The following is a 27181-nucleotide window of genomic DNA, read 5'->3' on the forward strand; positions in this document are numbered from 1 at the left end:
AGATAGGTTCATTTGTGCCACATGTAAGTGACTTGTCTTTCTCTTTCCGACTTACTTCACTTAGTACGATAATCTTTTTTTTTTTTTTTTGTCTTTTTGTCTTTTGTTGTTGTTGCTATTTCTTGGGCCGCTCCCGCGGCATATGGAGGTTCCCAGGCTAGGGGTTGAATCGGAGCTGTAGCCACTGGCCTACGCCAGAGGCACAGCAACGCAGGATCCGAGCCGCGTCTGCAACCTACACCACAGCTCACGGCAACGCCGGATCGTTAACCTACTGAGCAAGGGCAGGGATTGAACCCGCAACCTCATGGTTCCTAGTCGGATTCGTTAACCACTGCGCCACGACGGGAACTCCAAGTACGATAATCTTTAGTTGTATCCATGTTGCTGCAGATGACTGTTTTCTTCTTTTTAATGACTGAGTAGTAGTATTCCACTGTGTGTGTGTGTGTGTGTGTATACACCACATCTTCTTAATCCATTCATCTGATGATGGACTCCTGCCTTCCATTTTCATACTCTTTCTGGAAGGAAAATTACTATGTGCCACTCCTGCCTAGGGAGGGTGGGGTCGTGCTCCACCTCCTTGGCAGAATCTATGTGCACTTGTCTGTTCTTCCTCTTTATTGATTGATTTGATCATCTGCATGCGTATGGACTCCTGAATATTTGTTCTATGCTTTGAGTTATAGTTCAGTACTCCTTTCTTTGTTTTGTAGCTCAAATTGCTCCAGCTTTGGCTGCTGGGAGCTCTTTCAGTTGGCTCCTGCATCCCTCTGACACACCCCATCGTTTGTTTCCTGAGCACTCCCTTACTTGCTAGGTCATGGGGCACGGGAAGCTCCAGGATCGTCTTGCACCTTTCTGACCCCAATCCTAGAATCCGGTGTTTCTCATGGATTCCTGGTTCCTGTTGTTGGAGGATGTTAGATCTGGATAGTGGGTATGTGCCTTGCTGCTGGGGTGTTGGTAAGACATCCCAGCTGTTCTTGAAGCCAAGGGCTCCCCTGCTGAGTCAGGTGCTCCTACAGCTTAGAGAGACAGGGCACATGTGCTCCTCTGGGTGCAGTGTTTATGGGCAAACCAGGATCTCTGGTGGAGAGAGGTCCTGAAGGGCCCCTCTTTGAGGACATAGAGGGAAGCATGTAGCATGGTTTTTTTTTTTTTTTTTTTTTTTTTTTTTTTCTTTTCTGCCTTGCTTGAGGGTTCTTGGTGTCCTGGAGGACCTGGCCTGAAGGCCTTTTTGGCCTGAGGACAGTGTGAATTGGACACATGTAAGGTGGAGGTGCTTGGGGTTCAGGTTGGGAAGAACCGGCCTGCCCAGCCCTGTGCTCTGTCTCTGCTGGGAAGAGGGACATACCAGGCACTGTCCCCATAAGGTCAGCTTCCTGAGTCAGTGTCACTTTGTTCTCATATAACCAGCTTTGAATGGAGTTAGGTTGCAGTTGTTTCTGTATCACCCCTGCTAGGCTGTGGGCAAGACTCTTTATCCCCTGCCTCCTGGCACGCAGAAGCATTTAGTGAGTTGTTTTTTTTTTTTTTTTAAACAGCTGCACCTGTGGCATATGGAAGTTCCCGGGCTATGGTTTGAATCAGAGCTGTGGCTGAAACCTGCACCACAGCCATAGCAACACTGGATCCAAACTGCATCTGTGCCAGCAGTTTGGGACAACTCTGGATCCTTAACTCACTGAACAAGGCCAGGGATTGAACCCACATCCTCATGGATACTAGTCGGGTTTTTAACCCACTGAACCACAGTGGGAACTCCCATTTAGTGATTCTTGATGCACGAGTGAAAGCAGGTCCGGACCACTGCCGTGGCCTCTTGCCCTTGACCTATTTCCTTGCTTCTTTGTCTCCTTCTAAAAAATGGGAATTACTCTCTCCCTCTCTGATCACTGTGCCCCTTGGGCTGTGCTGCCTGCCAGGAAGTCCCAGAGTCCTGGAGAGGAGTTGGCACGGGAGCCAAGGCCTCAGCCATTGGTTGTCCCCTCAGTGGGAGGAGCCCTGGAGGTCAGAGTCAACCTCCCGATTTTCCAGTGATAAGTGGCAAAGTTGAATCTGGATGGGTCTCTCCCAACTGCCAGTTCTTGCCCTTTGGCAGGGAGTGTGTTGTTGCCAGGACACTCTGGTTCTGGGGATGCTGAATGAAGAATAGCCTAGTTACACCATTTACTGGAACAGAAAGTCCCTGTCAGCAAGGACGTGGGCAAAGAAGAATTTGACTTGGGGACATGGGATGACTTTTCCCAAGTAGGGTCCAGGATGCAGGCTGTTAGGCTGTTGCTGCGAGCGCTGACGTGGGAGGTGGGCCGTGTGATCCCCTGGTTTGAGGGCTGGAGTGAGTGCTCTGTCCTCATGTCCTGGGGACCCTGAGCCACTGAGCCTGGGGGGCAGTAGGAGGCCCGGGCTCCCTAGGTGTGCTGCCGGGAGGGCCGCAGTCTTTCTGACCATGGTACTTCCCCCAGAGAGAGACCCACAGTCCAATTCCTTCTCGGAGGTTCTTCGTTTTCCATGCTGTGTGTGGCGGAGGAGCAGCGAGAAGTGGGCTTCCTCCCTCCCTCTCCTGGCCAGCCCCCACCACTGGCAGCCTCCTGTGTCGTGGGAGGCAGTCACCCCTGTCCACAGGGAGGCTGGGACCTGCCTGATGATGGTGCTTCCAGTTACTCGGGCCTGACCCCACCTTCCCGACTAGAATTTTATTAGCGTAACGATGATCCACTTTATCAATTGCTGTTGCTTTTTATTTCTTCTCAGGGCCTTTATCTCAGTGGCCACCTCACCTTCTGGCTAATGAGGATTAATATTTTAACAGGATTATGTGCTATGGGTTAGCAGTACTCTCGGGGATACTGGGCACTCCCCTCCCTCGCAGCCTCTTCCCTCCCCGAAGGCTCCCTCCTGGTGTGCAGGGAGGTTCCCCCCCAGATGGGGCCCACTATTCTAGAGCTCAGGACAGGGTTGGGGGTGGGAGGGCTGGGGATCTGGACGCTGGGTCGGGGGGTGGTTTGTCTTGAAGAGCGGGTTGGTCCTGGGTAGGGATGGCCCTGCAGGGTGAGGTCCCTGTAGAGTCTGCAGACTGTTTCCTGTGGTCAGTGGGTTTGATGGCCATGGGCAGAAAGGAGGGAGACAGAGCTGGAGCTGGGGAGGAGAACACAGGGAAAGGAGGAGGGGAGGGAGAGGGGAGAAGGAGGCCTGCCTTGCTGATGCCCACTTGCCCAGTGTCTCAACCCCCCAGGGGAGACGCAGCGTCTAAATTTGCCAGCCCCAGATCTCGATCTTTCTCCTGGAACAAGATTTCAGTTTCAGCCAAGTTTTACAAGAGTGAGTCTTCTTCTCCTGCTTCATTGCTTAGAGGACCTGTACCTGCTGTTTGTGTGTCTGCAGCTGCTCTGGGGCTGGCCTTTCCCTCCCTTTGGGCTGTTACCGGGCCCTACTTGAGGTAGGAAGGGCCCCACCTTTCCTTCCTAGAGGGCCAGCGCTGGAGGCATGAGGGACATGGAGTGGCTGGGGAGGAGGGATAGCTCAGGGCCTGGGCTGCCTCCAGGATTTGACTAAATGGTCCCAGACCTTAGGTGCTTGCCTAAGACTGCAGGTGAGTCTAGAGCCAGGTCTTTAATTGTTGAATTGAGGAATGCCACTTTCTCTGCCTGTGCTCCCCCCGCCCCGCCCCCTTTGCCTTTTAGGGCCTTACCTGCATGGCATATGGAGGGTCTCAGGCTAGGAGTCGAATCAGAGCTACAGCTGCTGGCCTACACCACCGCTCACGGCAACGCCGGATCCTTAACCCAGTGAGCAAGGCCAGGGATCAAACCTGTGTCCTCATGGATGCCAGTCAGATTTGTTTCTGCTGAGCCACGATGGGAACTCCTGCCCCTTTCTTACTTTCCTCACCTCCCCAGTATTCCAGAGATATAGAGGGTATATTTTTGAAAAAAAGCAGATTTTATTTTTTAGAGTTGTTTTAGGTTTACAGCAGAATTGAGTGGAAGGTACAGAGATTTCCTGTGTGTTCTCTGCTTCCACTCATGCACGGCCTCATTATCAAATTATCAACACCCCTCCCAAGGATGCCACGTTGGTCACAACTGATGACCCTACAGAGCCGTATCAGTATCCCCCGAAGTCCATAGTTTCCATGGTAGTTCGCTTTTGCTCTTGTGCGTTGTGTGGGTTTGGACAGATGTGTGACGTTGTGGTATCATACAGAGCAGTGTCAGTGCTCTCAAAATCCTCTGGAGGGAGTTTATACTCCTGTTTCTCCATACCAACTCCTGCAGAAAGAGTCTGGGCACCTCACACACCTGGTTTTTTAGGATGGCCCCATCCAAACACCAGGAAACAAGTGTCGGTGGGGATGTGGAGAAACTGGAATGCTTTGCGCTGCTGGCGAGAATGCAGAATGGTGTGGCCACTGTGGGAAACAGTGTGCTGGCTCCTCAGCACACAGAATTCTCATATGATCCAGCACTCCCACCTCGGGGGTGTACCCTAAAGAATTCAAAGTAGGACCTCAAGCACACCCCTATTCATAGCAGCACAATTCGCAATAGACAAAGAGGTGGAAACACCCTAAGTGGCCATCCGTGGATGAATGGGTAAACAAACCGTGGTCCAGCACACAAAAATAGACTTAAACTGGATTACGGACCTAAATGTAAGACCAGGTACTCTAAAACTCCTAGAGGAAAACACGGGCAGGACCCTCTCTGACATAAACCACAGCAGTATTTTCTTTGGATCTGTCTCCTAAAGTAAAGGAAATAAAGGCAAAAAAATAAACAAGTGGGACCTAATTAAACTTAAAAGCTTTTGCACAGCGGAGTCAATGTACTGAATGGGAGAAAATGTTTGTAGATGATATGACCGATAATAGATTAATAGCCAACATATGTAAATAGTTCATATGACTCTACATCAAAAAAACACAACCCAATTAAAAAATGAGCAGAACTGAGTAGACATTTTTCCAAAGAGGAGATGCAGATGGCCAACAGGCACGTGAAAAGATACTCAACATCGCTAATCATCAGGGAACTGCAAATCAAAACCGCAGTGAGATATCACCTGATAACCTGTCAGAATGGCTGTCATCAAAAAGAATGCAGATGAATTCTGGCAAGGATGTGGAGAAAAGCGAACCCTTGCACACTCTTGGCGGGAATGTAAATTGGTGCAGCCACCGTAGAAAACAGTATGGAGATTTCTCAAACTGAAAGTAGAACTACCATGTGACCGACCTATCAATTCCACCCTTGGATATATATTCAAACAACACTAATTTGAAAAGATGTATGCACCCCAGTGTTCACAGCAGCATTATTTATAAATGCTAAGATATGGGAGTAACCTGTGTCTGTCGACTGATGAATGGATAAAGAAGACGTCTGTATATACAGTGGAATACTTCTCTGCCGTAAAAAAGAACGGAGTTTTGTTATTTGCAACAACTTGGGTGGACTCGGAGGGCATTATGCTCAGAGGAATAATTTAGAGAAGGACAAATACTGTATGAGTCCACTTATGAGGGGTCCTTAGAGGAGTCACATTTGTAGAGACAGTGGAATAGAGGTTACCAGTGTTTGGAGGGAGGGGGAATAGGGACTGTGTGTGTGTGTGTGTGTGTGTGTGTGTGTTTCCTCTTTAGGGCTGCACCTGCAGCATGTGGAAGTTCCTGGGCTAGGGGTTGAATCTGAGCTGCAGCTGCCGGCCTATACCACAGCCACAGCCATGGCAACACTGGATCTGAGCTGCATCTGTGACCTACACCCACTGAGTGAGGCCAGGGATTGACCCCGAATCCTCGTGGAAGTTATGTTGGATCCTTAACCTGCTGAGCCACAATGGGAACTCTGGGAATTATTGTTTAGTGGGGACAGAGGTTTGGTTGTGCAAGATCAAAAGAATTCTCAAGATGGGTTGCACGATGATGTGAATATAAATTTTATGTTTTGAGTATTTTACTACAAGTGAATATTAAAAAATGAAAAGATCCTGGAATCCTGGGACCTTTCAGAGCTGGCCAGTATGTTAGGGGTGATTTAACACTAGGTTTAGGAGTTTCCATCGTGGCGCAGTGGTTAATGAATCCGATCCCTGGCCTTGCTCAGTGGGTTAAGGCTCTGGTGTTGCCGTGAGCTGTGGTGTAGGTTGCAGACATGCCTCAGATCCCGAGTTGCTATGGCTCTGGCGTAGGCTGGTGGCTGTAGCTCCGATTGGACCCTTAGCCTGGGAACCTCCATATGCCGCGGGTGCAGCCCTAGAAAAGACAAAAGAAACCTCCAAACAAAGAAACAAAAAACACTAGGTTTAGAGAATTCTGGAGTCTGTCATAGAGGTAGATGAATGATTCCCTAAATGTGAGAAACCCCAGTAGGCCTAGCTCTGTGTTGGGAACTTCATACAAAGTTAAGGAAGATGGTCCTTGCCCGCCGCTGCTGGAGGCTAAACTTAATAAATTGAAATCACAGTAATAAAACTTTTGTCCCTTCCAAATTTAAAAATAATGGAAATGACTTTAAAAGTTCAAAACTAACTTAGAAGGTAATTTTGAAAACAATTCAAACATATTTCTGAAAATTTGGAAAACACAGAAAACCATAGAGAGGGGAGATGGTAATTTTAAAGCTCACAGCCCAAGGGGCCACAGCCACAAAAGATCTTTGCCACGCACACCACGTGTCCACATACGTGTGGTTAGGCTGCATCATAAATGTTTTTGATTCTGTTTTTCTCCTTAATGATGTTTTGTGACTGCTAAGCAATTAAACAGCACGTTTGCCAGAGAGTGTGGCAATGTGACAAGGACTGTGGGGAGGCCTGCAGGGTGGCGAGGGGGGTATGGGGAGAAGGAGTTCCACAGGGGCAGCGCCTGTGCTGAGCTCCGAGGAGTTTGGGCCTCCCCAGGCCTACTGGTCCTGCAGGCCCAGGCTCTGGTGTCCTGATTCCCTGTATCGGACCTTCTGTGAGACGGTCAGCAGCCCCCAGGGCCTGGGATTGAAGCCAGGATGGGAGTGGGGAGCCCCAGCTCTCCTCATCCATCATCCACTGACTCCTGCTTGGCACGGTTTGAGGGCAGGGGCAGTGAGTGACCTCATCTGGGCAGAATGGGGGCTGTTTCTGCGCATTGTTTAGGGTTGCTTCTTCAGCCTCCAGAGTGCTCCCCCCCACCCCCGCAGACCTCTGGCTGCCCACGGGGCCCTCCCATCTCCCTCCGCTGGAGCCTTGCCCTCCCGCCTTGCCTTTGTCGGCTCTCCCAGCTCTGCTGCTGCACTTGAGCCCCTGTCTCCTTGCTCTCACCTTCCCCGGCCTCCTCCTGTGTAATCGCCCCCACCGCCCCGGCCTCACTAGCTAGTCCACAGCATGTGCCTCCCTACACACACACCACTCCATCATTTATTCTGTGACACCAGCTGCCCATTAAAAGAATTTACTCCCAGGTCCTGGCTGACAGGTGCTCGGACAGTGAGGTCTGCTCACCTTGGAGAGGGGGGCCCAGATTCAGTGCAGCCCCACCTCTGGGACCTTCCATTCAGGGACCATGGCTCTGAGTCCTCCTTGGGTTCTGGCTGGTGCACCATGGTACCCATCAGTGGTTCAAGAAGCTCTTCCTGTGGCTCTGGTTAGCGTAGAGGAATTTGCTGTTCTCAGGATTCCCCCTTTCACGGCCGGACTGTGGCTCTGACAAGCCCAGAGAGGCCAGGACACTGACAGGATAGGGGGCTTGCCTGCAGGGAACTTGGAGTCTGAGCTTCTCTTGGAACAGGCCAGCCCCTTCTGCTTGCTCCTGCATCTGTGAGGTGAGAGGTGGGGTCATGAGTCACCCAGACACTGGCCCCACATTCCCACTGAGAGCTTGGTCACCCCAGAAAGTTGCAGATGGGACATTGGGCAGGGGGCCCTGGCCCAGCACCAAGGTCTGGCCTGACTCCCTGGCTGGTGGTCAGGCCAGCGGAGAGAAGACTCCACCCATTAACCAGGCTTCTTCGATGGCCTCTAGGTCCTGGGGTCAAAGCCCCCTCTGGGCAAATTTTCTAGTAATTCTGCCTCTAGCTGTCTCTGTTACTTCATCTAAAACTGTGGAAGAAGAGGGGAGCAGCTGAGGTTCTCAGCCCTCGACCTAGGTCACGCTAGGCTGGTTGGTCTAACCATGGACCAGTCCTTCCTCTGCCCAGGGACCATGCAAGGGGGATGATGAGACATGAGGGGTTGCTTCCATTGCTGAGGGGTTCCCATGCATCAGTGGCCGTGTGCCCCCCGTGGAAGCACCACCTCCTCAGAGGGGCTGCAGGAGGTGTCAGGGTTGTGGGGGCAGGGGGGCAGCAGGCTCCGCTGATGGAGGCAGGAAATGACGTTTTCTGGTACCATTTCTCTCTTCCCACCTGGACCCTTCAATGACCTTGAGGTTGTTCCGCTGGTCAGGTGTGGTCACATCCTTTGTCCCATATTTGGCTGAGAACCCCAGAGCCCACTGCCTAGGCGCCCCTGTTTTCAAAGTCACATCATTCAGGGCCCCTCGGCTCCCATGGAGCTCATCTGCTGGGTGTTTTTTCCTTCCTTTCCTGCTTTGTCATTGTCCCTAGTTGTTGTGGGTATAAATCTTTTTTCTTGTTCTCTTAGAACTCCAGCTGGTCTGGTCCTCTTCTACCAGCCGTGGTCTCCAGGGGCACTCAGGACTCAGGCCTGGAATTTTCCAAAAGAATTTTTCCCAAGTGTGTTGGTGTCTTGCCTCAGTGGCTGAGAACTGATGGGCAAAGGGAGAGAGGATGCTGCAAGGGTCTCTCTGTGGTCCCTCCACTGGCTTCTAGACAGCATCTGACCATCTTGGTGGGCTGGGGGTGGCATGTGCTGACTGACTGAAGGCCAGGGCTGGCTGTGGACTATTGTGGATACCCTGGGCAATGGGAACAGGAAAGGTGACCCCTCTGTTCATCATGCTGTTATCATGGGATCTTCTTCCATGAGACTTTCAGGGGAACTGCCCTCTCTAGAACCACCTGTTTTATAACTATTTGAATGATGTTTATGTCTTGATAATGATGAAGGGACATTTCAGGACAGATAAGCAGCTACCTTTGGCCATGCTGGGCGGACGGGGGATGTCCAGTATGTGTCATTGCAAGGCCTGCTCCTCCCAACTCATCATCCTTATCTTGGGACAGAAACAGTGTTCTTTGCATGCAGTGAAGGTCCTTGGGGTGGGGTCCCATGGTCCCCTCTGTGCCCTCCCATTGTCACAGCATTGTTGATAATAATGGGCTCCATGATGCAGGATGCTGGGTGACCCCTGGGGGCGTGTGGGCTAAGCTGGTGTTGCAGACCATGAAGTCAAGCACCTATACTCCAGGCAGGAGGCAGGGGCATAGCCCTGTCTTCCATGGGCTGCCTATGCTGGGCCTCTTGGTCGATGGAGGGCCTGCTCTGTCTCAGAATTAGTGCAGCCTCCCAGAAGGGCCCATGCACTGTGGATGTGGCCCATTGAGAGTAGAGGCCATGGAGGAAGGGAGGTGAGGAACAGAGGAGGGAGGTCCCTGATGTACCACCAGCCCGCAAACTACCAGGGTGACCTGGGCCCCTCCAGCTCCCCTGCAGAGTGATTGAGCTTCCTGTGACTGCTATAACAAAGGACCACAAATTCAGTGGCTTAAGATAACTCACATTCTTGGAGATCAGGGGTCTCATTGGGCTAAATTAAAAATATCGGCCAGGCTGTTCTGTCTGGAGCCTGGAGAGGGAAATCCATCTCCTCGCTTTTTCCAGCTTCTAGAGGCAGCTGTGGCCCCAGGCCCATGGTCCCCAGTTTTGTTGGATCCTTCCAACCTCTGCTTCTGTTGTCACATCTCTAACCTCCTGACATAGACCTTTGTGACAATGACTCTGGGGCACCTGGATCATCCTGGCTAGCCTCCCATTTTAGGATCTCTAGTCACACTTGCAAAGTCCTTTTTGCCATATAAGGTGGCATATTCACTGGTGGCAGGGATTGGGATGTGGACATCTTGGGGGCTGCTGCTCTGCTGGCCACAGAGAGGGAGTGTACGGCCACAGAACCTCCGGGCGAGCTCCTTCCCCAGCACAATGTTGAACTGGGTCTGAGAGTCCTTGAGGGAGTGTGGAGTGCGCGAGAGGCCTCCAGGATGCTCAGTGGGGACCTGGAAGCTCCTCCCCGCAGGTGCCTAGCCCTGCAGCGAGAGCGCCATGGGCAAAGGAACTATAAAAAAGCAATGATGGGAATTCCCATCGTGGCTCAGCAGGAACGAATCTGACTAGCATCCATGAAGACGCACGTTCAATCCCTGGCCTTGCTCAACGGGTTAAGGATCTGGTTTTGCCATGAGCTGTGGTGTAGGTCACAGATGCAGCTTGGATCCCGTGTGGCTGTGGCTGTGGCGTAGGACACTGGCTACAGCCCCAATTTGACCCCTAGTCTGGGAACCTCCATATACCTTGAGTGCAACCCTAAAAAGACAAAAGGAAAAAAAAGCAATAATGGGAGTTCCCCTGCGGCACAGCAGACTCGGTGGTGGTGTCTTGGGAGCGTTGGGATCTGATTGCTGGCCCAGGAACTACATATTCTGTGGGGTGGCCAAGAAACAGAAAAAGAAGCAGTGATGACACCATAAGCTTTCCTCCCCTAAATGATTATCCCCAAGCAAGAGGGGGATGGGGGTCTTGGGTATCAGGCGAGTCAATTCTGCAATAAAATGTCTTCAATGCCAGGTTTGCAAGAGACAGGGCATATTTTAATTTTTTTTTACAACAGAAATTTTCAAAAAATTATAGAGTAGCACAGTAAACTCTCATGTATGCATTATCCCAATTTGACAATTATCAAGGATTGTCACATTTACTTTATCTATTGCTATCTTCCTGTTCTTTGCTGTTCCTCTTGGCTGAAGTATCTTCAGCCCTATAGCAGACATTCTGTAATTTTGCTCCTGCAAACAGTAGGCTGCAACTCTAAATATGGGGAACATTGTGACATAATTACAGCTCTATTGGCACAAAGTCATAATTGTCATTTTTTGGTATCAGTTAATGCCCAATCTGAATTTCTCTGGTGGTCTCAAAGGTACCTTTTTGCAGTTGGTTTGTTTATTTTTATTTAAAAATTTTTTAAATTTTTTTTGTCTTTTTTGCCTTTTCTAGGGCTGCTTCCCAAGGCATGTGGAGGTTCCCAGGCTAGGGGTTGAACCGGAGCTGTAGCCACTGACCTGCACCAGAGCACAGCAACATGGGATCCGAGCCGTGTCTGTGACCTACACCACAGCTCATGGCAATGCCGGATCCTTAACCCACTGAGCAAGGCCAGGGATCGAACCTGAAACCTCCTGGTTCCTAGTCAGATTCGTTAACCACTGCGCCACGACGGGCACTCCAGTTGGTTTGTTTAAATCGGGTTCCAGACAAGGTCCACAAGTTAATTTGATCGTTGTGTCTCTTAAATCTCTCTCATTCTAGATGGAGGAACCCTTCCCCCCGATCGCCCCCAGCCATGCCTTGCTGGAGAAACCAGATCTGCTGTCCCGCTAAATGTTCCACACATTCTGGATCTGATGGCTTCCTTTAGGTGTCTTCCCTCCACCGCTTTTCCTGGAAATGGGAGTTTAGCTCTGGAAGCTTGATTTGATTCAGGCTCATCTTTCTGCCAGAACCCTTCATAGCTGGGGCTCTGAGTTTCTACACAGAGGCACACTTGTGATGATAAGATTGACCAGCAGGGAGTTCCCGTCGTGGCGCAGTGGTTAACGAATCCGACTAGGAACCATGAGGTTGTGGGTTCGGTCCCTGCCCTTGCTCAGTGGGTTAAGGATCCGGCGTTGCCGTGAGCTGCGGTGTAGGCTGCAGACGTGGCTCGGATCCCGCGTTGCTGTGGCTCTGGCGTAGGCCGGTGGCTGCAGCTCCAATCAACCCCTAGCCTGGGAACCTCCATATGCCGCGGGAGCGGCCCAAGAAATAGCAACAACAACAACAAGACAAAAAAAAAAAAAAAAAAAAAAGATTGACCAGCAGGGAGTTCCCATTGTGGATCAGCAGGTTACAGACCCGACTAGTATCCATGGGAATGCACGTTTGATCCCTGGCCTCACTCAGTGGGTTAAGGATCTGGCATTGCCCCGAGCTGTGGTGTAGGCTGCAGACGTGGCTCAGATCCTGTGTTGCTGTGGCTGTGGTGTAGGCTGGCAGCTGCAGCTCCAATTGGATCCCTAGTCTGGGAACTTCCATATGCCACAGGTAAGGCCCTGGAAAAGCAAAACAAACAAATCAAACAAAAACAAAAAAAGCAGGTCCAAGAGGTCACAGGCCTAGAGCGCCTCAGAAACATCTTCTATCAGTGGCCTTATCCATCCAGGACCATTTCGAGAAGTAATCATTTCATGAGATTTTGCAAAATGGTGATTTCTTTTGTGGTATCTTCCTTTTATGGTGAGTGGCTAGAATTCTGTTAAGCCTTCCCTCATCAACCAGAGTTACCAGGTTACCCTGAAATGTGATTTGAAAAGGGAAATCATTCGTTCTTTTTCTTTTAGTGAGCAATTTTTGGAGTAGAGAGTTGGGTCCTAGTTAGTTGTTTTTTTTTGGTCTTTTTGCCATTTCTTGGGCCGCTCCTGCAACATATGGGAGGTTCCCAGGCTAGGGGTCTAATCGGAGCTGTAGCCACCAGCCTACGCCAGAGCCACAGCAACGCGGGATCCGAGCCGCATCTGCGACCTACACCACAGCTCACGGCAACGCTGGATCCTTAACCCACTGAGCAAGGGCAGGGATCGAACCTGCAACCTCATGGTTCCTAGTTAACCACTGCTCCACGACGGGAACTCCCCCTAGTTAGTTCTAATGGGTTTCCCATGAGGTTTTCGTTTGGTTGGTTTGTTCCCCCCTTTTCTATATATTTTTCTATTTTATGTATTGTGCCCGTTGCAGCCAATTGTGTTCACTATTCATTCCTAGACTTGGTTTGCCCGTCTTTGGCCAGGGATTTCTGATTTCCCCCTCAAAAGACAGGCTGGGGGTGCCTGTCATATCAGTGATGGGAGGAGGGCACCTTCCTTGGACAGACAGGCTAGCTTGGGGAGGGGCCTTACTGATGAGAAGCTTTTCCTTTGGGGGATATATTTCCTAGCCTTGTTTGAAGTGCCTGTGTCAGGCCCTCTGATAACGAGCCATATCTTAGCAGAATCCGATTAGAGGGCAAGGGGTTCTGATAGTCACAGAGCCCTGTTGGGAAAAGGGGAAGAAATCCTCAGGCTAAAATCCCAGAACCAGAACAAACAGGACGTCTGGCATTGTAGTCTGCAATATTTCCACCAGGTGGCGCTGTCCAGCCATGGATCCGCCAGCTTTGGTCTTAGCAGCAGGCTAGGGTCTCCCGACTTTGTCCTCACTCACTGCCACTGCCTACCCTCTCTATCCAGGCTGGAGGAGCCAAGGGAGGTCAGAGGCTCCTGTGCTCTGTGGGGAGTGTGTGGAGGTGGGTTTGGTGGTGCTTGCCATCCCCTCCCCTCATCAAGCTTGTGCCAGTCACGGTAACAGCTGCAAACCTGTCTTGGCTCCCTGGCCCTCTCCTCTCACTCTGCTGACTTGGGCTCTCCACCTGCTCCTGCAAGGAATGAAGATATTTGCATGATTATCTCAGGCTGGCGGTGGAGCGGGGGGGACAGATGGGTGCCACTGAAGTGAGGTGATGAGTTGGTGGCCATGCTAGGGGTTTGAGGCTCTGAGCTCAGCTTTGGGTCCTGGGAGGGGGTAGTGGGTGGTCCAATGTGATGGGCTGTGGAAATGGGATCCATGAGCTTCAGGATGCCCTGTGGTGAATGGTGTGTCAGCGAAAGGCATCCTCTATCACTCTTGGTAAATGGAAGCTCTTCCCGGGGGGTCTAGCAGGAGGGTCATGATGGGGTGGGTGGAGCAAGGCCCTGATTGGCTGCTTGCCCCTGGAGTAGGGGAGAGGACACGGCAGTAGGTGAGGGTTCCTATCCTCCTGTCCCTCTCCATCTTCCTTACTAGGTGCTGACCTGGGGGCTATTTCTAGGTTGGAGAGTGTGAGGCTGATGACCTGCAAGGCTGCCCTCTGTAGCTGGCAGTGTAGACCTGGCTTCTTGTCTGATCCACCAGGAAGAGCCCAGGTACACCCAGGGGCTGACCTTCCAGCAGAGAGAAGGGTAGACGCCTGAGCCCTGCCCTCATCCTTGCCAGCCAGTTTGTGAGGGTGAGGGGCACACTTCTCCCCCCACCCCCCAACCCCCACCCCAGGGAGGAGCCAGCCCCTCTCACCAAGGAGAACTCACATGCCCCATCTCATCTGTGGAGGAGCAATCATGTCACACAGTGTGCGGGCGGATCCTGGGAGGAGGTGGGGGTGGGACTTCATGGGCAGGGGGTCCTGAGGGCTGAGGTCTCATCCCCCCATCTCCCGGGCCCTTGCTGCAGCTGACACTCACGGGCTGGCCTGCTGTCTTAAGGGCCTGAGATGTCTTGTGCCCAACGTGGGCTGCCGTGGGAGGCCTGGCCTCAGTGTTGCTTTCCTCCAAGCAAGTGAGAGAATGGCCTGGGGGGTTGGAGTCACCAAGATGGGGCCTGCACTTGGCTGTGGGCCTTGCAGGCAGAGCTAGGGCTTCTGGGGTCCCGCTTCCTCCAGTCCGGCCAGGGCCCTGGATGGAAGTGGATCTTCTCTCTTCTCAGGCTGCTTGGTTCCAGGGAGGGGACCTGGACGAGTTGCTGGCCAGGGAGTAGGAGCTGAGTGGGTGGTGAAGGCCTGGGCTGTGTCAAGGCCTGTGCAGCCCAGGCCTCCAGGGAGAAAGAGGTGGGGGAGTGTGGCTGCCGCCTCCTCTGGGTGCAAGGCCCTTGGTCCTCCTCCCTCTGCCATCCCCAGTCATGAGGCAGTCTTGGAGGCGCCCCCCGCGCTGGCAGGGCCTTGCTGTCCCCTTCCCTTTGGGGGTGCCAGATGGGGCTGGTCCGAGGCAGCCAGCTCTGGGCTCTGGCTCCTACCCCATCCCCTCCAGAGGGCCTGGTGGAGCCAGGAGGAGGGCCAAGTGGGCCTGGCAGATGGGGGGCTGGGAGGAGGGGCTGCCCGGGCAGACGGCCCGACTGTTAGGACAGATGGTGGGCCGGGCAGGGGTCCGGGCCTGGCCCATCTGCTCCAGGCCCCTGGTAGGGCTTTTCTCATCCACTTGGGGCTAAATTGGGTTGAGGCCGAGGGGTGGCTTCTGCCCAGGCCTGCTCATGTCCTGCTGGGTCCTCTCTCTGTCCCCAGGGCTCAGGGCTGGGTGTCCCTGAGCTGATCCTCCTGGCAGCCAGCACATATTCTGTGCTTACGGAGCTGGAGAGGTTCCCAAGGGTCCTGGGAGTGCCTGGGCAGAGTGTATGGCACACCCTGGGAACAAAGCGACCTGTGGAAGATGGGGCGATGCTGAGAGGCTCCCGTCCCCTAGATGAAAATCGCATCCACACCCAGTTGTCTTCATCAACCAGCTCCATGCCACAGACAGGGCCATGGGAAGAGGGGCCCTGAGGGGGGCTCGCAGGAGGAGGGCAGGCAGGTGGGTGGGAGAAGCCAGGCCTGGAGGTGGGTGGTCTGTTCAGGTGTGGTGGGTGGGAAGGCCCCTAAGTTGGTATAGTCACTTCCTCATCCCTTTGACTGCTGGGTGGGAGGCTTGTCGTTTAGTCCTGGGGCCTGAGCATGCTTGGGAAATTTACCATGTTCTTATGTTGGTAATCCAAAAGTATCTTATATTTTTTTTAACCAATTGCAAAGAAAAACCTCTGTGGCCTCTGTGGGCCATTGTTAGCTGTTTTGTAGAGCAACACTTAGGGCTCTGCTCTCGCGCTCTCGTCACTCCTGGGTAGCTGCTCCTTTAAAGGAGTGTGGTCCAGGTGCTCAAGGCCAAGGGGCAGGGACCAGGCAGGGGTGTGTGGGCCTCAGCTTGAAGGAGGGGGTGTGACAGGGGCAAGATTGCTGTCCAGAGATCACTCTGGATGGCGGTTGGAGTGTGGTCCTAGTGTATGTGCCAGCAGCCTCTCCAGGGAGCCAGTGGAGGGTTCAGGGCTTGGATGGCGCCTCCTGCCCAGCCAGTGGGTGTGATGTCCTTCCGTGGCCAACTCTGGGGGCCGAAGATGCCCTTCAAGGCTGGGGCCATGGCAACTGCTAGCTGTCCATTGCCCGCTTCCTGGCATCCTGGTTCCTGAATTCCCCTCAGAGGTAGTTCTCCCAGAGCCGGAGTGTGGGGTTTGGATCCCCATCTCCCTTTAGTGGCTGGGTGACCTTGGGGGAGTCACTGGCCCTCTCTGAGCTTTGATTCTGTAAAAGGGGGAGAGTAGGGTTCCCACTTTGTGGGGTCCTTGTGGCGGGTCACTGAGCTACAGCCCGTAGAACCCTGTCCAGCACACATGGCACTCACTCAGTATTATTATTACTGTTGCAGTTGTCTTTATTTTACTGAAGGACCATCCAGAGGACCAGAAAGTGAACAGCCCAGGGGCATTTAGTGGGCTCACAGTGTTGTGAAACCACCACCTCTGTCTAGCTCCCACAGCGAAACCCCGTGTCCATGATCAGTCACGTCCTACTTTCTCCTTTGCCCCCACCCTGCAGGCAACCACCAGTCCACCCTCTGCCGCGATGGATCTGCCTCTTCTGGGTGTTTCCTGTAAGTGGACTCGGGCGGGGTGTGGCCTTTTGTGTCTGGTTTCCGTCACTTAGCACTGTGTTTTCGAGGTTCATCCTTGTCATGGTGTGTGTCCAGCTTCCTTCCTTTTTGTGGCTCTTGTATGATTGGATCACATTTTGTTTATTCATTCGCTGATGGGCCTTTGAGTTGTTTCTACATTTTGGTGCAAGTTTTCATTTGAACACCTGTCTTTTTTTTTAATGTAAAGCACTTCACAGATTTTGGAGTTCTCTTTGCAGGGGGGCAGGCTCATTTCTCCGCATTGCCCTAGTTTTGGCTTCTGTGCAGCCAAAGTGAGCGCCCTGCTTTTTTTCACATCTCTCATCTGGGCCTCTCCCTTGATGGGCGAGTGATGATGCAGCTCTTAAACATAACAACGGCATCCAGGCTGCCTTGATGCGGGGCTTCCACCTTGAGGGCTGACTCTGCACCGCCTCATGCTGCAGAGGGAACCGGAGGCAGGGCTTCCCCTCGGGTGTCTGAACCCTGCCCCTGGGTGTGTCCCTGCCCTCTTGTTGTGGGCCCCCGGTCAGGCACAGGGACCTTGGATCACCCTTGGCCTTCTTCCTTTCCTCTCTCCAGTGCTACTCCCAGGCCCGTCCTGGAACCCCCGTGGGCACCCCAGGTGTCACTTGGGCTGTGGATGTTGATCATTTCTGCTTTAGACTTTTGGCTTCCAGAGCAGATGCAGATTCTATGTTCGGGCTGGAGACCCTCCAGGAAGTCTGGAAGCCAGTAGGGGTGTCTTGTCCCCACAGGGAGGAACCTCAGGGCCTCTCATGCTTAGAGAATTCTGCAGAGCCTTTCCCTAGCAGTAGTTTAGGGACAAGTGGTGTGGCACTCCTGTCCAGTGGCCTTGCGATAATTGTAACTGCCTCGATGAGTCTTGTTCCCATTTTGTGATGAGGACCAGAGCGGCCCAGAGTTCTTGTGAGGTCGTCACAGGGGCCTGGCACCTAACCCACATCTGTGTGGTTCTAGGCCTGGGCAGGACAGAACCAAGACCCTGAACGTGCCGCCTGGGGCGCGGAGTGACCAGTGGGGTCATAGAGTCGGTCCAGGGAAAGAGGCCCAGGGGACCCCGCCCGGCCTGCTGGATCTGTGATGGAGAGAGGGAGCCAGGTGGACAAGCGTCAGCAGTCACTGTCCCTGATCTGTTTTGTGCTGGACTAAAAGATAGGGGACACTTTTTTTCTGCTGTGATCTGGGGATCCAAGTGAAAGTTCTGACTCATTCACGAGGGTCTTTGCAGTTCCCTGGGAACAAGTGAAACCCCCATATGGTCACTCAGACACCCCAGGTGTCAGGGAAAGTGGTGCTCGATGCCTTCCAGGCTCCGGGCAAGCCTCTGTCACCTGCTGCACTCCCAGGGGACCCAGAGAGGCCACAGGGGTGTCCTCGAACCCTTAGGAACAGGGCTCAGGTGGTTCCATCCCTCCCCTCGTGGCACAGCCCCTGACACCCCTCGGGTGGCAGGCTCTGCCCCTCTCCAGCGGGGCCCCCGACACCCCTCATGGATCCTGAATCTTGGTCAGAGGGCGTCCTGGAGGGGAAGTAGGGCTCATTGGTCTCACGGTGACCACCCTGTGCACCTGCCCCCTTGAGCGTGATTCCTCAGCTCCTTCGTCTGGGTGCCCGTGTCCCCAAGGTACACTGCCTGACTCCCACTGGCCAGCGCCGCCACGGCCAGACCTCCTCGGGACCCCAAGCCTCCTTCCTTTGGCACCGCCTGCACATCTGTTCTCGGAGGCCCCAGAGTCTGCTGGTCAGCAGTTCTCTGGGATCACATGGAGCCCGGATCATGGCTGTGACAGCAGGTCCCTGGAAGGAGAGAAGAGACCCCCTGGCTGCCTCCTGGGGTTGAGATGGCCGTTGCTGGCCCTGGTGTCCTCTGCTGGGCCCTTTCCTGTCCATCCTGCTCACCCTGCATCGATTGCTGATCGGGCCCTTCGCTTCCATCCCATTTTTGTGGCTAATGGCTCTGCTGCCATTGATCTGCATCTCGATCAAGCGCCTCCTTATTGCGCCTGATCGCAGCTGAGGCTTCACTGCGCCTGTCCCCGCCTTTATCTTGCCCTACCGCCAGGTTCCTCAGGTTCCCACCCAACCATTCCCCTCCCAGAGCCTTGTCCCTTCTCCTCAGGCCCCTCCAGAAGGAAGAGGGAGCATCCCCCCAACCCAGAGAGAATGTCTCTTCTCCCCTCACACTTGTCCAGCTGGGAGGAGGAGCTTCCTAGTGAGAAGCCTCTGGGGGGAGAGGAGGGGGCTGTGCCCTTTATGTCCCTCCCCCACCCTTGGCCCCAGGCTCCTGCCTACCAATTTTCCTCCCCAACCTGACCTGGGAGTGGAGACTGGCTGGACCTGGTTCCAAGAAAGGCCCCTCCCTTAGATGCCCATTCTAGAGCCCTGGGGGAGGAGTGAAAGGTCTTGAAGATGGTGCGGGTGGGGGGGCAGCTCCCTGCTGGGGCTGCAGTCCCTGGACTGGACGTGCTTGTCTGCGAGTCTGCAGAGGCCCCACCTTAGGGCTCTCCCCTCCTCTCCAGCTTCCTGTGGGATTCCCTGCCCTGAAGGAACACGCCAAGGAAAATTTCACGGAAGGACGCCGTCCAGTAAAGATGCTCAGCCAGCAGCCAGGGGCCTCTGCTCCTGCCCACCACTGGCCACGGCTCCCCTGCCTGCCCTGCCCGGCCCTGATTCCAGGGACCAAGATGGGGTTGGGGTCTTGGGGCCCAGGGAGTTGGGAGGGGCTCCCAGATTTGGTGTCATGTTGCCACCTGGCCCTGTCCATCTGTATAACCTTGGTCCCTTCCCGAAGCCTCTCTGCTGGGGATGGGTAAAGTTGAACTCCCCCAGCCTATGAAAAATCCTAACAGCAGCATTGAAGGGAGACCGCCAGAGGTGCCACCTCCAGCCAGCCTGCTCAGTCCAGTCCCGGCAGGGAGATGCTGCAGAGAAAATTGTGACCCCAAGAGGGTGGGTCCACGTGGACATGGGGTGGTGGGTGGCCCTGAGGTTCTGCGTTTCTAACGTCCTCGGCTCCTGGAGACCCCACTTTGAGAACCACACTCACTGAACTCCTGGAGCGTGCTCTTGGAAAGTTTTGCCTTTTTAGCAAAGACGTCAGGCTTCGTGTTTTTCTTGTTTTTCAACCTCTAGTGGAAACAAGCCATTTCCTGAGGGCTGTTGGAGTGGACAGCAGGGCTGTGGTCCGCCTTCCTTGGGAAGGCTGGGGTCTCACTCTCACAGATGGGCTGAGAATCAGACGAGATACGCTTGCTGCTCCTGAGGCCCCCCTTGTACCCTCTGCCCCTTCTGTGGTGCATGCTCCCCTCCCACAGCCACCCCCACGTGGCATTGCCAGCCATCACATTAATGGGCATAAAATATTTACTTAACTCAGCTTTTTGCAAATATTCCTTCAGTTATTTCCCCTCTGCTGGGAACATAAACTGTGTGGCCGCAGCACACGCTGAAAGGATTGGGTGTTAAATAATACAATAAAAAGCCTGTGAAGGCCCGACAGCTCTGTGCAGGCAGAGGCTGCCAGCCTGGTCGCTGCACCGGCAGATGGGCCTCCACAGGGGCTGGACAAGGCCCCCTCGAGCTGGGCAGGGAGGGGCAGCCCTGGGCGTTGTTCATCAGACAAAGTGACATTTCCAAAGTCTCCCCTCCATTCTTACAGAGGCACGTTGCAGGGACCTTGGGGGAAACAAGTGAGAAATGTTTAAAAATGTATCAAATTTCTTTATATTTTAATATCTTTTATTGAAATGCTTCCTTTTTTATGGTCTTTCTGAGAGCCATTTTGCTTCTCATCTCTCATGGAGCAATGGCTCCCGATCCCTGAGGCTTTGTCGAAAAGCCCCAAAATAGAAACCTGTTCTAGTTGGTCCAGAGGCTGTGGGATTTTCTTGATGATTCATGAATTGCCACCTGGCCCCCTTCTTAGGAAGCTGGGGATCTGTTAAGTAGATGAAGCTGGAACTCAGACTTGGGGGCAACCAACAGGGGAAAGAGGTTTTACTGGGAACTCAGGGGCTGCTCTGCTCTGACTCAGAAGGACATCTTCCCCCTTTCCTGATACTTCTCTGATGGCAGAAGGATGTAGAGCTTCTAGAACCCAAGGGGCTACCTGAAGTGGGAGGACTTGTGAGCACTGAGTGTCTTATCATTCCAGAAGGTTCTATTCCCTTGGACCCTCAGGGCAGGGAGGGTTGTGGGGAGATGGAAATAGAGAAACAGAGAGAGACAGAGACGTGAGACTCTAGGAAGGCAAGAGATTAATCCTAGATCACGAAGGTTTGCGCATCTAGTGGGCCCTGGGGCCTTGGCCTGCTGCCCATCACAGCTCTCAGTGCTCAGAAGCCAGGAGGACACCTGCTCCTGACGGCAGGGGAGAATGCGGGAGAGGGGCTGGAAGAGTAGTGTCAGGAGAGAAAGCCGGGGTGGGGGGGGGGGAGGGAAGGGGAGGAGGCAGAGGCCCAGGACGGGAGGCTGGCCTGCCCCATCACTGTCCTTCCCTCCGTTGGCCCAGCACAGGGGTTGGTGCCCTAAGCTCCCTTCTGCTGTCACCCCTCCTGCCTTTGGCTCTCTCCCTTCTCTTTCAGTCTGATCTTTGGAGATGTGGTTTTTCTCTTATGGAACCAGCTGAAAAGAATGACTCATGTGGAGCAGACTAGAGAGAGGCTGTCCCCTGCTGGCCTAGAAGCTGAGTGGTGCGGGGCCCACGTGGCATATGGCCTCTAGGAGCTGAGACTCACCCTAACCAATAGCTGGCAAGAAGCTGGGGACCCAGGAGCACAAGGAGGTGAGCTCTGCCCACCGCCAGAGGGAGCTTGCAAGTGGATCCTTCCCCAGCTGAGCTCTGATGGAACAGCAGCCCCGCCAGCAGCTGGATGGCAGCCTGTGAAACCCTGTTGCAGAGAAGCCAGCTCAGCTGTGCCGGACTTCTGACTGACCCCAGCTGCAAGGTGACAGATGTGTGCTGTTTAAACAAAGCAAAACGGCAACTCTGCTTTTACAGAACGATGATACCTTTGCTTGTTTGTCTTTCAGCAGAGAAGCAATGTGGAGTCGTAGAATATTTTAGGTCTTCATCTAACAGACATCATGGGTTGACTTCTCCCCATTGTCCTTCTGCCTGTGGGCCTGTCATATTCCGGAGCCCTGGGGTCCTAGGCAGCCTGAGGGTTGGGGCAGCAGTGGGGACCGAGGCAGGAAGTTCCTGGAATTGGTGGTAAATTCTTGGAGGTCAGACAAGGCTGTGCGTGGGTGCTAGGAGCTGGGTGGCAGCCAGAGTCTGCTCCTTCTCCCTCACCTGCTTCCCTGCACACCAGGTGGCTGTGGGGGCCAGCAGACTGGGGGCGTGGTCCTTGGCTTCTGGCCTTGTCCATTTCTACTCCCTTGTCAGGATGCCAGTGAAGCCGTAATGGTTGCTTCAATCAAACCATCTCTGAGAGAGGTTTCTTCTCATCTGCTTTCTGTGGGCAAACATCCCCAGTTGTGCTGGTGGTCCTTCCTGGTCCCGCTGAGCTGGGTCCAGAGGGCTAAGGGGGCAGCAGGATGGTCCCTTGTCAAGTCCTCCCAGGCCTGGCCAAAATGAGGTCTTACATAAAGGCCCAAACTGAAAGAGATGGTGAGTTTACTGTAACCTAAAAACCTGCCGCCTGGTGTAAACGTGCATTTCCTCACACACTTGCCGCCTTTGCTAACGCCCAGGTGGGACAGACTCAGAGCCCTTTGGCGTGGGTCCCGAGGTCTCCAAGCTGAAGTCCCCTGGATGCTGCGCTCGGGTCTGAGCCCTATGTGAGTGTTACTTGAACTTCTCAGGGCATCTGGGGCTGAGAAGAGAGCAGAGGGTGGTCAGGGATCCACAGCAGCCCCAGCCTGAGGGCTGGTCACCCAGGTGACCTGCAGGCCCAGAGCAAGGGTGAGGTCTGACTGGTGAGAGGAGCGCCTGCACACTCAGGTCCCTTTGCGGGCACTCTTCTGAGTGCATGCGTGGTTTTACTTCCCAAAAGACAAAAGCAAGAGGAAGGGGGGCCCTCTCCTGGGGCCCAGGAGAGAGCAGGAGGGGGGCTTTCAGATACCCCCTTTCAGGGCCTCAGCCTGGCCAGGCAGGACTTACAGGTCTCCCTGCTCCCCCACCCCTTGCATCACCGCTGCCTGGACCAGGACACCTGTGGGGACACAGACTTTGTCACCACCTTCATCTTGTATCTCCCTTAACCTCTTCCTATATGTGCACCCCACACTGGGGCCCCCCTTTCTGCCCACCCAGCTCCTTTGAGGTCAGCTCATCTCTTCTGTCATCCTTACCTACACCTGCTCCTGCCTGCTGGGCCCACCCAGACATCTCCCCACTGTGCCCTCTGCTCCCCACTCCGGGGCCCACCCCCATAACTGATGAGGTCGGTGAAGGTCACGGCTCTGTTCCCCACAGCCTGGCACAGCGCTGGCCTCACACACTGGGTCACAGAGTTGAATGTCCTGAACATTCTTCCCTGCCTGTGACCTCTACCTCTGCGTGACTCAGTGACAAGCCACCTCCACGAGGGAACATTCACTCATCATTTATTATTTAGTCATTGTCTGTGGCTCTCACTGCATGCTTCAGAGATGTTAACTCCTGCAGTCCTCATTGCGGCCCCGAGGCGGAAGGTGCATTTTGCAGATGGGGAAACTGAGACTTAGAGAAGCTTGGGAAGCGGCCAGGACCACGGAGCTGGGAAAGTCTAGGGGGATTTGAACTCAGCCTGTCTGTGCCCAGGTTCTCCATGATCCTGGTATGTCTCCAGCATGAGCAAGAACTAAAGAACATCTTACTTATTTTCTTGGCTCAGCATCTTTCTGCTGCTGTTGCTTTTTTAATTTCCTGCTTTCTCAGAGGAAGCCTCTGTGCCTGCCACCTCAGAAACATGCCCTCAGCCCAGGGACACCGGCCTTGACAGTCAGGGCCCTTGGCTCCCTCATCTGTGAGCTTCCCTGGGTTTGCAGCCAAAACCAGGAGGCTGCTGTCCAGGAGGAGGACGGGCAGAGCCAGGGGTGCCCAGCTCTTCTGGGCAATGAAATGCAGATTTCCCATTAAAAGGCAAATCATTATTTCAAAAGGTTGAATAGGATGCGACTTAAAAAAAGATTTTCAGCTGGTTAAATTTAGGACAAGGGACGAGGTCCAAGGAGCTGGTGCTCCTGGCTGGCGGCCCGCGGCAGAACCTTTGGATGGGAAATTGGAGCCTTTTCACTTTCAGTGCTTGCCTCTCGGTAGTTTTTTTCTCTCTTCCCTGAGTTAGGCAAACAAATGTTGATAGCCGTGTTGGCCAGGGCTGTGCTTGCTTAAAATAGGCTGTTTCGGTTGGCTGGTGGCCAATTTGAGATGCCTCGTCCCAGCCCACACCCTCTCTGCACAGCAGGCAGGAAGTGTCCAGCCCCGAGGGCTTTCTCCTTCCTTGACCACCGGCACCCTGACGCAGCTTCGTGCTTTTTACCCACAGTCCCATGTCCCTGTCCTGCGGGTGGGAGGAGTTGGAGACTTGCCCCTGAATTTAGTCTCTCAGACAAGGCCATGGTGGGCAAGTCACACGGCTGCTTGGACCTTGCTACCTGCTCTTATGGCACAGGAGCTGGGCTAACCCACCCCTGAGGTGGTGTCCAGCTCTGACCTGCTGAGCGGGCCTCCATCATGGGACCAAGCCCAGATGCCAGGCTGCAGAACCCCAGCAGTGGAGGACAGCTTCTGGGAACCCGGACAGGACAAAACCCTAATGATGGGACATGAGGCAGGTGGAGCTGTGTGTGTGTGTGTGTGTGTGTGTGTGTCCGTGTACGTGGGTGGGGGACTGTGGGTTATGTGGGAAAACTTGCATTCGAGAGTCTCATGGCCCAGACCCTCAGGGGTGAAGCAGGTAAGGAAGGGCAGTCTGGTTGGGTGTTGGGAATGATTAGACCTTTCAGAGCAGCCGGCCAGAGGGAACTGGCATGACCTTGGCCCAAAGGTGGGTCTTCCCCTCCTCTTCCTTCACCACCTCCTCCCGTCCCCTCCTCCCCAGTGGTGCTGAGTAGCGGCACTCTGTTGGTTGCACCAGTGGCCAGCCTCAGAGACGAGCAGGCCCAGCTCAAAGGTGTGCCGGACTCTGCACGGGTCTGGGACCCCCACCTTCTCAGCGCACCCACCACTGAGCTACCCTGGGTTTCCCTGGGCAGCCCAGGCCTTCTTCCCCATGCCCTGTCTCCCCTTCCTTATTCCCAGACTGGAAACTCCTGTCCATGGACTCTAGGTCCCGGCCTCCTGCTCCTACCCATCCTGACCCCTTTCCTTTAGTCTCAGTGCTGGACATAAAAGCAGGACAAGCAGAGCATGATACTAGTACCAAAACCTAATTTCATGCAGTTTTGTGTAACACTCCATAAAACCGAACAAACGAGCTGTGGTCCAAATCCATTTCATTATGCACGAGGGGCAACTGAAGGCAGTTGAGCATCCAGATTTGGGGTTGGTTCTGAAGATGGGGGCATTGGGGCATCATTGAGAGGGTCAGCCCCAGATTGCCCCGGAGCAGAGCCTGAGAGGCGGGATCCCGGGCCACCCTCAGGGCAGGCAGGAAGGGGCGGGGCCCACCAGGCCGACTCTCCTCTCAGGCCTCAGGCCCACCTTCAGGGAGCCTTGTCCTAGGACGGTCTGTCCAGACCAGAGAGGAGGCGGGCCCGTGGTACCTTCCTTTCCTGGCCAGAGGTTCGTTGCCCTGTGCTTGTGCACTTGGGGACGTCATCCTGGGTCAGGCGAAGGGGGCACCAAATAGGGTTTGGCCAAGGGGCAGGGCGGCAGTGCCTCGAGCCCCTCAGCCTCGGGTGGAGAGCCCCATGCTCAGGAGAAGTGTCTGGGAGAGGAGGCTGTTCCCCTTAGGACCTTAGAGCTGCTGCTCCTTCCACACCAGCCGCCTGTGGAGGGGGCCAGCAGGCAGCCCTGCCTGCCCTGTGGGTTAGGTGGGAAGGAGGAAGGGAGCGAGGAGGGGGAGTGCTGAGTAAGGAGGGTGGGTCCACGCCTGGCAGGAGGTTGAGTGGCAGCCAAACCTCCCCACAAGCAGCTGGACCAGTCACCCCATCCAGCCCAGCTCAGCCCAGTGGAGAGCAGCGTGACCCAGGTGACGGGAACTTCCAGGCAGGACAGACTTGATGAGGCAGAGATGATCTCCACTGCAGGATTGGGCTGATTGGGGGCACCTTCCGGTCTCTGAGGACAAGTCTGCAGCCCACGCCCTGCCTTCCCCCCAGCCCCACTTCCCTCTGTTCCATTGCATTAGCTTCTTGCCTTTCCAGTTCACTCCTTGTGTGATGAAATATGCATGGACATCAAAGTGTAAATAATAAATAAGCAAAATGTGCCTGTGGACCCACCACAGCCCGGAGGCACAGGCGGGTATCATGGCTCTGCGTCATGCTGCCTCCCCTGGTTTTATTCCCCGTCCCCAAGAGCGGAACTCTGCCCCACGTTTGGAGTTGTCCATCCCCTTGCTTTTCTTTGTGGTTTGAACTCCTCTGTGTCTGTGTCTAAGCAGCGTATGGCTTAGTTGTAGATTTTTGAGCTTTACTTGAGTAGGCTCTCCCTGCGTGATTCCTCTACACCCGGGCTTTTAATTTTTTTAACTCTAGGTGGTGGTTTCCGAGATTCACGCGTAAACACGGTCCATTTCTTTTCAGAGCCGTGTAGAATTCCAGTGTGTGCAGCCACGACCGTCCTCCATTCTCCACTTGGTGGATGCGTTTTTAATTCCTTCAAGCAACGTTGTCATAAACATTCACATTTCCTGGTGCACATGGCAAGAGTTTCTCTAGAAAACTGTCTACAAAGGGGGATTTCTGGGTCTTAGGGAGGTGTGCTTTCAGCTTCTTGAGTTGAGGACAAATTGTTTCCAGCATGGTTGTGGCATGTCAGATTGTCCATTGACCCGCATCCTTGCCAACTCTTGATACTGTCACCTTTAACATTCTTTGATGATCCGATGTCCACAAAATGGGGTCTCACAGTGGTTTTAATTTCCATTTCCATTAGTAATGAGGTTGAATACAGCCTCATATTTTAATTGGCACATTTCCTCTTATGAAATGCCGTTTTTGTCTTTTGTTCATTTTCTCACTGTCTTATTTTTTTAAATTGATTTTTGTGAGTCCTACACACATTCTGGATAGGAATTCTTTGTCACTTACACACAATGTAAATACCTCCCGGATTGTGGCTCATTTTCCCACTTTCTCATCTTTTTTGAATAAAATTTAAAATTTTAATGTAGTTAAAATTTCTCAATTATTTCCTTTATGGGTTGTGTTTTTAAAAAGAGACTTTCTCTTTCTTCCTTTCTTCCTTCCTTCCTTCCTTCCTTCCTTCCTTCCTTTCTTGGCTGCAGGTGCGGCATATGGAAGTTCCTAGGCTAGGGGTCAAATTGGAGCTGCAGCTGCTGGCTTTTGCCACAGGCACAAAAACATGGGATCTGAGCTGAGTCTGTGACCTACACCAC

At 53.7% G+C, this 27181-nt stretch overlaps 1 long non-coding RNA gene across 2 annotated transcripts in view; it reads left to right on the plus strand.

The window, feature by feature from the left end:
* Nucleotides 1-26955, plus strand: part of LOC146397979 (uncharacterized) — a 31147-nt gene extending 4192 nt beyond the window's left edge. Inside the window, exons 2-7 of one of the 2 annotated variants that reach the window (XR_014820624.1) lie at nt 14011-14129; nt 16595-16649; nt 19214-21640; nt 22389-22475; nt 24164-24448; nt 26367-26955. This is a non-coding gene — a long non-coding RNA (uncharacterized LOC146397979). Of the gene's footprint in view, nt 1-14010; nt 14130-16594; nt 16650-19213; nt 21702-22388; nt 22476-24163; nt 24449-26366 lie in introns of those variants that run through there. The other variant, XR_014820623.1, reaches the window with a different exon arrangement.
* The last annotated feature ends 226 nt before the right edge of the window (nt 26956-27181 follow it).

This window comes from Sus scrofa, chromosome 12, assembly GCF_054392235.1.
Source record: "Sus scrofa isolate SSC_HxYL_T2T_F1_AM1 chromosome 12, Sscrofa_HxYL_maternal_Yorkshire_Landrace_v2.0, whole genome shotgun sequence".
In the NCBI taxonomy this organism is placed as follows: domain Eukaryota; kingdom Metazoa; phylum Chordata; class Mammalia; order Artiodactyla; family Suidae; genus Sus; species Sus scrofa.